Here is a 9,549-nt window from a genome sequence, read left to right on the forward strand (position 1 = left end):
TCCTGCCAACTGCCCAAACTCTGCCTCATTCCTTCCATTTATTTTCATTTTGTAAAGTTCTTGGAGATTTGCTGGTGCAAAAGAGTACTGGAGAGGCAGGTGCTCTTCCCAAACACTGCCTGTGAAACAGATTGGAACAAAGGAAGAATGAACCAGAAATAGGACCAAATATGCCTGATCAAGTGACAAGCACCAAGAACAAGTGAAACCACAGATACAAGATCCATATCCTTCCATTAGGTAACTGGTAACAAACCTGTTTTTCAGGTCTGGGTAGTTGCAATGGTAGAGAAGCTGAATTTCTGTGTGTCCTCCTGCTGTCCACAACGCAAATAATACATTTTGGGGGTGATTGCTCATTTTCAAGTTAATTATCAGGAGAGTTCTGGAGCACACTGTTGCTTTCCTGCAGAGATGCTTTTTAATTTAGTCATCCTGGTCGGTATCTGACAGCCCGCTAGCACTAAAGGGCCTAGAGACCCTCTGTGAAGGGACGAGGTTGTGTGTCTGTCCTGAGAGGAAGGATGCAACCAGTGTTAGGTGAAAGACCCCTTTCACACAAGCTGCATGTCTGTCCAGGCCTTCATCCCACCCTCATCTTTGCTTCCTACCCTCATCTCCATGTCCCACCATGTCTCTGCATCCCACTTTTGTCTCTACATCCCACCCTAGTCTCTGCATCCTGCCCTCGTTCTCAGCCACTGAATTTTTCTTTTTGCTGGGGGTTTCCCCAGGAGCAGCTCTTAAGATCCAGAATTATCTGCTTGGTTCTCATTATTGCCATAGTATTTTATAACAAGTTTCAAAAGTGCACTGAACTGACAGCACTGTTGAGCTGAAACAGCTAGAAAATTTCTGTACTAAGGTATATAGCACTGCCTTAGCTTGCACTCCCATCTCCTAAAGCCAGAGTTTTGTTAAAACACACAACTGAAAAACTGAAGTCTAGAAACAGCATAGTACATATATTTGAAAGGAATCTGCTTTTTTTTTTTTTTTTTTTGGCAGCTGAACGATTTAATACATGAGTTTATTCAGCAAGTTTGGGAATAAGCTGCTGTGGCAGTAACTTAATGATGACAAGCTCTGACTACCAGGCAGTGTTTTTTATTGCAGGTCACTGCTGTCTTCAGTGTTTGAGACAAATGTTGGATTCATTGGGGGATCTTTCAGCAGCAGGATAATATGTTGAAAAGCAGCTCTGTCAAAATTACTTTGCTGTTGAACATTTTCTAGTAATCACAGGATCTGAAGTTTGATTTATTAATTAAAACCTATCAGCACATGCTCTAAAGAAACCAGCATGACTGAACTATGTCCTTGTTAAATGAGATTAAAGGACATGACAAAAGTTTGTATAGTATGCCTCAGCCCACACTTCCTGTAAAGGATACAGCTTGTTATTTTTCAAAATATGCTGAATATATTTTCTTTATATCTTGGTTTATTATGACTCATGGGAGCAATTGTAAAACTGAAGCATACAAGAACTAAGCAAAAAAAAAAAAAAATAACTGGACTGCACAGGAGGAGCTGGTATATCCCAACTGAATTATTCTCCTGTAAAGGAACAGAAAGGTATTTGGCCAGATTTTCTCCAAAAGGAACAAAAACTTTGAAAGAATCTTTGCTTAAACTTTTGTTAAGTAATTTTTCAAATAAATTTATTGAGCTATATGACACATAAAGAGAAATAGAGTATGCCTTAATATGAACAAAGGAAGACAGAATTAAACCCCCCTATTAATTAGCAACATGTAGCTGAGAGTATCATCCTATGACACTTTTGTGGGATTGCTGTCAGTAGTGCCTACTTCCACGGCATGTGACAAACTTCTTGCAGTCTGCTCTGTTGGATTATTATAATGCACTGAGCCTGTATGTTCAAATTTGTCCTTGATAGGAAAACCACTCCCTGATCCCCAGCAGGTAATGCTGTAGCCAGAAGTGGGCAGCTTGCTGCCAGGCTCCCTTGCAATCTCTGCTCTTCCAAGACTCCAAGCCCCAGGCACACCTCTCTCTTGTCTTTCACTTTTTTGCTGCTGTTGTGTTTTTGCACCGGTCTGTGCTTCTTCCTGGAATCTGGGGTTAGTGTGCAGCGCTGCTTCCCCACTGGCAGACTTCTAGCCTTTGAAATTCAGTTGAATGCTTCATGTGCTGTCAGCAAGATACATGGATGGTGGTGGGCTGGTGGTGTCTGAGGGAACTGAAGTGTTGATCAAAGCTGCTTTTCCCCTCACTGATCTGTATCTCCCTAAGCCCCCAGCTTGGCCACAGAGACATTCTCCATTGTGGAACAGACTGGGTGCTGGAGGGACCTCTGCTCTGCTCTGCTCTGACTCTGCTGGGAGGGAAGTGCCCTTCCTGAGTGCCATGTTCTCCCAGGGCTCCCAGGAACCCTGTCCCCACCACAACCTCACTGTGTCCACTTCCATCCCAGAATCTTCCAGTGCCTTTCCAGTTTCACACCGTTTTCTGATCCTTTTCTGCCACACCAGGAAAAAAATGCAGGGGCCTTTTTCTGAGTCCTTCCTTCTTATGCCAAGGCACTGTCTAGGTGCACTCAGTTGCCTTTGGTTTCATCTCCACTGCTGTTCCAGGTCTGTTTCCAAGCTCTTCACACAGCCTGAGTAACGTGGTACTTTGGGCTTATGGCATCACTTGCTAAGCCTCCTGATGGCAGTAAGCCCACCTCCATGTTGCACTGGGCTGAGGTGGTGCCATTGTAGCCACGATCCAGCTGCTGCTTGTTTGCTCCCTCATGGGAAGCATGGTCCTGGTTATCCTGCTCTCTGTTCCCTGTGCAGGACAGGTGTCTCATATCCAGAAAGACTCAGTGCAATTGTTCACCACAGTTATGTCTGTTTTGCTTTGGCCGCCTCTGTTTCTGGTCACGTCTGCCTGTGCTATGAGGGTGTAATCAAAAATTGGTTTGAATGTTACCCCCTTGGACATGGAATCAATGGCAGAGGCTGCTGCCACATACCAATATCTCACCTGAGAACAGCCCATCCACATCCTTCCTCGAGCATTCTCGTGATAGTCCACCTTCAGAAACCACAGAAATATTGCAGAGCGATTGCATAACTCCTGGCATTAAATGTAAATGTGCTTGGTATGACATTTTGCCAAGAGCAGACTGGGATTTCATACAGCAGTTCACCACAGGTACTTACACACTCTGTTGGACATGAATGCTTGGCTAGACAATATGTTTTACCTTGGAGTAACCGGCACAAAGCACTGATGTTCTAGTGCTTGTGGGAGCAGATGGCTTGCCTATTTTCCTCCAGACATTAAGGCTCTGAATCCATAACACATCTCTTCCTCAGATTCACAGAAAGCTGCAGAGGAACCGTCTCCTGTCAAATTTCTTCTGCCTGGTGGGACCAACTCCAAACTCAGCTATTCACATTGCACTGTTTATTTCTGAAAACTTATACTCTAGAGTTTAAAACTAAGTGCTGAAAGTGGTGAGGAAAACCCAAGCAAACCACAGCATGTGTGACTAAAAGGAAGATGATAATAAGTGGTCCTTGAGACCTGGACAATCCCTTCTCTGTGAATCACGAGGGACTTGAATACAGGCCCTTTGGTGGGCAGCAAGGCAGCTAGTGTGGGCTGTGTGTGGGTGGCCCACCAACACCAAATCTGGGGAGAACTGTAATACCAGAACTCTTCTTGAGTTTCTGAAATTCAAGCCTGTCTCTTGCATGTTACAATATGGAAAGTATGCTGAAGGACCATTTCCAGCTCCAACAGGAATTTTCTCTGACCTTTTGACAACTACCTGTTGCCTCCCCAGCTGGAGAAATGGAGAGAATAGTTCCCTAACTCAATAGACAGCTCAGATTTAAATTTAGTAGGCACTTTTAGAAAATACTTGAGGATTCTTGGACAGGCAGCTTTGTGCAAGTACTTCTGGCTATCACTGCTGTCTCCTTAGGGATGAGAAAAGGATGTACCAAATACAATAAGAATAGCAACAGAGGACTGATACTGCTCGTTTCCAGGATGGGTGAGATGAATGCCATTTTCTTATTTGCCTTCATAAATCATCTCCCTTTCTCTTTTTTTTCCTTAGGAGTTTTCATAAGGAGTGTTGATTTCCACCTTATATGAAATGGGCAAAATGTCATCAGGGAGGTCCAGCTGTTAAAACAAACTGGTAAGAGTTTTCATGCCCTTATTTCCTGATGACAGAAAGGACTTTCGATTTTATGCATAACAAAAGTTTTGGTCCACAATGGCAAGAAAATTACATATCTTCTATATATTTGTTTCTGTGGCATTAGGTAATTCTGTGTTCAAGAAACACTTTCCTGTACACATAAACACACCAAATCTCTGGTGGAGAACATCTAAAGAGAAATATGAACTTACCTTAATAAATAGGTACGATACATTGGCCGTTTGGCAGATCCTTGCCGAGCAGTGCAGGAACACTAGGGTACTTGGAATTCAGTCCTATTGTCCCCAGGCTGAATTGCTTTGAAAAAGGTCACATGAGGAGGAAAGGAAGTTTTGACTTTCACATGCCTGTTATTGCTAAGGAAACCACTTCCTCGCTATTCACATATTCAGCATGTCTCCAGTTTTGGCACTCTGACAAATGACATCGTGCTACTGCATCGAGTAACAAAGAAGGGTGGAGAAGGCTGTTAGACAACTTGAAGTGTTTGAAACGCCAGTACAGCTTTTGTAGGACTGTCAAACTTCAAGTGGGCTCTGTGAGAGTAAGCAGGGTCCTTTGTTAGCTGCAGATGGGATACCTGGAGTTTAGAAATGTGGAAAAAAGGTTCTGGGCTACACGTCAGCAAGCTCAGGTAGCCTGGAGGTTTCCTGGGTTGTAGCAATGACAATATTCTTACACCTCTGTGGATACTGGGAGACAAGTTTTCTGATACAAATATACCTGAGTTATTCTCTGTGCAGAATTTATTTCAGCTTTCAAGTACATACTTGCCTTTTCTTTGGCATTTGGATATCAGAAACTGAGTATGTTTGGTATGTGGTGATTTCATTAAAAGTACTTGGATTTGAATTTCGGGCCTGCAGGACTTTTCCCATTTTTCTGACTTCTTACTCAAGAAATTAGAAAGATTGACAAGCTACCGTTGGTCAGGACTGAGAATCTCTACCAATGTGGGGATATTTTAAAGAGGACTGAAGCAAAATTTCTTTGAGGTAACGTATGTGCAAATCTCAATCTGACAAGAGCAAAATGTATCATAATTAGGCTTATTTCTACTCAGAGATAAAAAAAAAAAGTCTAGTATGCTTCAGGATACAAGTGGGCTTCTCTGTAAATATACAATAGCTACTGACATTACTGGGACCAAGTGTGAGGCATGCACAAATCATAGGAATTGAACGGCTAAAGCTCTGCTCAATTTACTGGCAGGCTACTGAGCTTTTGATATGTCAAGATCTATTTGTCTAAACGTTATCTGCAAAGACAACATAATGTAGTGAGCTGAGCCTGGGACTGCGGAGGCCAGAAATCAATATTCTAATCTTGGCCCTGCTTCAGATGCATTTGGTGGCTCCAGAGTAGTTGTTTAATCTCCCTGCATGCTTACCAGAGATAAAACAGTTCAAATATAATAAACTCCACTGAAGAGCTGCGCAGATCAGTTCACAGCTTCTGTACACTTCTTTGAAGACCTGAATTGTTATATAAATATTACTATTACATGCAGGACTTTGTCTCTAGGAAAATACATACCGTGTATCTTAGGATTTGAAATGTCAGGTCTATTTTCTAGGAGATGCCCTTGCCCCATAGAGGCTTGATGCACAGCCTGGTGGAAACCCAGAAGCCACAAGGGTATCTGCCATGATACTATCTTTTTCCCTGCCTCCCCCTCTTTTTTTTTTTCCAATCTGTTAAAACAGAATTACTTAAAAAATGATTCAGCTGCTTTCTTTCAGAGAAAATCCTCATTTTTATTCTGTTCATGGCAGGAGTAGACCACACCTCAACAGAAGTTATTTGCTTAATGCAGAAATAACAAGAGAAGGACCTATATATGGCCTGTTTATTAGGAAGAAAGATTAGAAAGTAGTTGTGATTTCTTCTGGGTTCAAAAACCCTTGAAAATGTGCTGGGTTTCATGTTTCACTCATTTTCCCCAATATCATAGTTTCTGATTAATCATCTTACTAGAGGCTTAGCTGAGCTGCACTCGTTCCCAAGGATCTCAGAAGGGTTACCTGAGGTGAGACAAAAGATAAGTCACAATGACTTTCTTCAGCTTTTAAAAAACAAAACCAACAAACCAAAGAAATTAACCAACCAACACCACCACAGATTACCTTCTACAATATAGGAAAGGAGAAAAATACTAGCTGTATCTCTCTTCCATGCAGCAAATGAGTTCCACCTACAGAAGACAAGATGCAACCGGACATGCCTGTCTCGTATTGGCCTTTTTAGCCACCAACGTGCTTGCAACAAACGTGGGTAGAGCCCTTCCCAAATCTTCATTCACGAAGCCCAGCCATGATGATGACAGAGGACAAGAATACCAGCTCTTGTCCAGCCCAAAAGAGCAGCAGTTTATGAATTGTTCTTGAAACTGTTTATGAGCGGACATTTTGAAATTGCTAAGAAAAAAGCAAGTGCTAAAACAATAGGGTCTACATTTACTGGTATGTATATTTGTTTTACAGTCATTAGTCCTTGCAGAAATGAGCCCAGTATCTCTAATGGTCCAGGGTTTTGTCTCCTGTACTAGTCAGCCCTCATGATGCTGTTATAAAACAGTTGTTAGCACGGGCTGTAACCGGCAGGTGGTAGCAAGGTTTTGTGTAGCATCAGAAAAAGCTGGAAATATTTGATTTGGTGGGGAGGCAGCAGGGAAAGCAGTGCATGCGGGTGATACACTCACAGCAGCCGGGGTTGCTAAGCACACAGCCTGCTATGCCGCTAAGCAGGCAGGACCAGGCAGAGCCATTAAGTCTGGAACCAGCTGAGTATTTAATAAGCTGCATGCTACCATGCATTTACATAGCTTAAGTTGTAGTAAAGCCCTAGGAATAAAGGGTCAAAAGTGCAGGGCTGGAGGGCTAAAGCCCATGCAGACTGCATCGTATCCTGTCCTCAGTGGAAAAAGGACTTGGGGAGGAACCATAAGAAAATGAGACTCATTCCAACCAAGGAGAACTTTAAAGGCCAAAAGGCAAGAATGTAAAAAATATAAATGTAAAAAATAATTGAAGTTATAGCACATGTGACGAGGTCTGGCAAAACTCAATTATACAAAGGTTGCAGGGTATCTATATGCCCCCAATAAACCAAGCGTAAGGAGTTCAGTGGAAAGGAAAATGAGACTCCCCTCCTTTGTGGTTTATGTGTCTAAAACAAAATGACTCTGTGCTTGCCCTGTGTGCTTTTAAGATTCTGTCAAGTGAATCATTTGACACTTATTTATTTCCCAGTGTGTATATTTAATTATATCCCTGGGCACCATCTTCACCCTGGAACTGCCAGCTTAAGTTGTAAGCGACCAGAGTTCTGCCTCACGCAGGGACTCCCTTCAGCAGGCTCTCTGGCCTCTCCCTATTCTCCCCCTTGTTAGCAAAGGCTGTTTCAATACAGAGCTACCAACTTTGGACAGGCGAACCCATGTCTGATTTCACTTCCTCTAGCATAATCACAGACTTCAGCGACTGTGCTTTTTGCTTTTCATTTATACTGACGTAACTGAGATTGAAATCTGTCCCACAGCAAATATTTATCAGAGCATATCAAAGGAAAAGCAGACCAGAAGAGAAACAAGCAAAACAGCGAGTGCCATTAAACTTTGCCAAGTTAGATTTCAAAGTCAACAAAAACTACCCCAGAGACACAGAGATAAAATGTAGGACAAAGTAGAATGCTGAAAAAAATAAATTTCCAAACACTGGTGTCCTACAGGACAGTTTTTAATTACTTGTAACTTGCAAAGATTAAGAAGCAAAACCCACACAGAACTAACAATACATGAACAAAGTCAATGATTACTGCCCTGATGGTTTTGTTAATGTCTTGGCTTTGATATGTATACTCATCATGGCCACCTGCACAGGTCAGGGACTCTTTTCTACAGAGTACTAAGAAAGAAACAGGACAACATCCACAACTGGCTTTCTAAATGATATAAAATAATGGTATGCCACACTTTAATTAGATAATTAAAACTGCTGCTGCTTTGCTAGATGCCAAGGACACCCAGTTTCTTGGCAACAGACCTCTAATTTTCCTTCTTTGATATCCAGGTCACAGTCATTTGGATTAGATGCTCATTTCCAGCAGCAGTGCACAGCAGGGGTACACAACTTCCCGTCCTGCTGTTGGTATCTCCCTTAAGTTCAGCATCTTGCAACTACATTTATAAAAGCTGTTGAATGTTAAAGCCCTTATAAAGGGTAATTTCTCAGTATTCACAAAGGTCAGGGGACACATAAGCATATTTAAAAATTAGGCAGTCCTGTGCAACACCAGCAACTTCTTACATCATGGCAACAAAGTCTCATCCTGTTCTAGCTAAAGAACGTGACTGAAAGGGTAAAGCAAGAGAGAGAAAAAACTCTTCCATCCCCAGCTCTCCAGCTTCTTCAAAAATAAGGTCTACCCCATCCCTGACAATTTGCTATCACTACCCCTTACAAGGAAGAGAAGGGGTCTACCTGCTGTCCAGGTTTGGTGAGGAAATCACATACCTTTACTGAGCAGCATTAATTTGGTCAGCTAGCTGGAAGAAAAACATGTAGCCCCGAACGCTGGTACCAGTGCTTTGCCTGAGCTGATGTCATTTGAACTGAAGAGCAAACTGCAGCCTAAGGATTATCAAATGTCATCAATTCATATGCAAGGCACAGTTCCCACATGAACTGGAGAGGCATAACAGCTCATGCATGTTTTTGAAAAAGACTTTTTCATGCGAAAGGAATATAGAGCATGCTACCAAGGGGCAGGTTAGACAGAACAAATCATACAGACCAGAGGGTAGTCACACTGCTTAATACACTGCTGGAAGGTGCCCAGCTAGTCTGGTGATAAGCAACAGAAGAACCTATAGAGGATAATGTTCTTTGTCAAGTGCCAGAAATTTATTACATTATATTCCTGAGAACAGCTAAGGTGAATTAACCACAGTAGACATTTACTACTCCTTCTGACATCCCTGAGATCCTGTCTGTAGTGCTGCTGTGGTTGCTGGTACCTTCTCGGCTGATATGAACCTGTTCAAAGCTAACCAAAAGCCAACTGTCAGGGTTACCGTAGTGCCAAGCCCTTGCCAACAAACCACCCAGCAGGTGTATTAGCTTATGCTTGATGCTACACTAACCATCACTTCGGTTTTGGTCAGCTTGGACTGTGACCAGAACAGGCTTACATCCACTAGGAAAACATAACAAATAAACAGAGCTTGACAAAGATGGTACAGCAGGTGTTACAGCAGTACTGGCTAAATGCTCCTCCCCCCAGCTACCTCAAGCAAAGGAAATGTTACTAGGTATATGCTTTCTACAGAGAAGCTAATCTGACAAAGCTGGTATATG

The sequence above is a fragment of the Corapipo altera genome, unplaced genomic scaffold, assembly GCF_003945725.1.
Source record: "Corapipo altera isolate COAL_440 unplaced genomic scaffold, ASM394572v1 2, whole genome shotgun sequence".
NCBI classification, from domain to species: Eukaryota; Metazoa; Chordata; class Aves; order Passeriformes; family Pipridae; genus Corapipo; species Corapipo altera.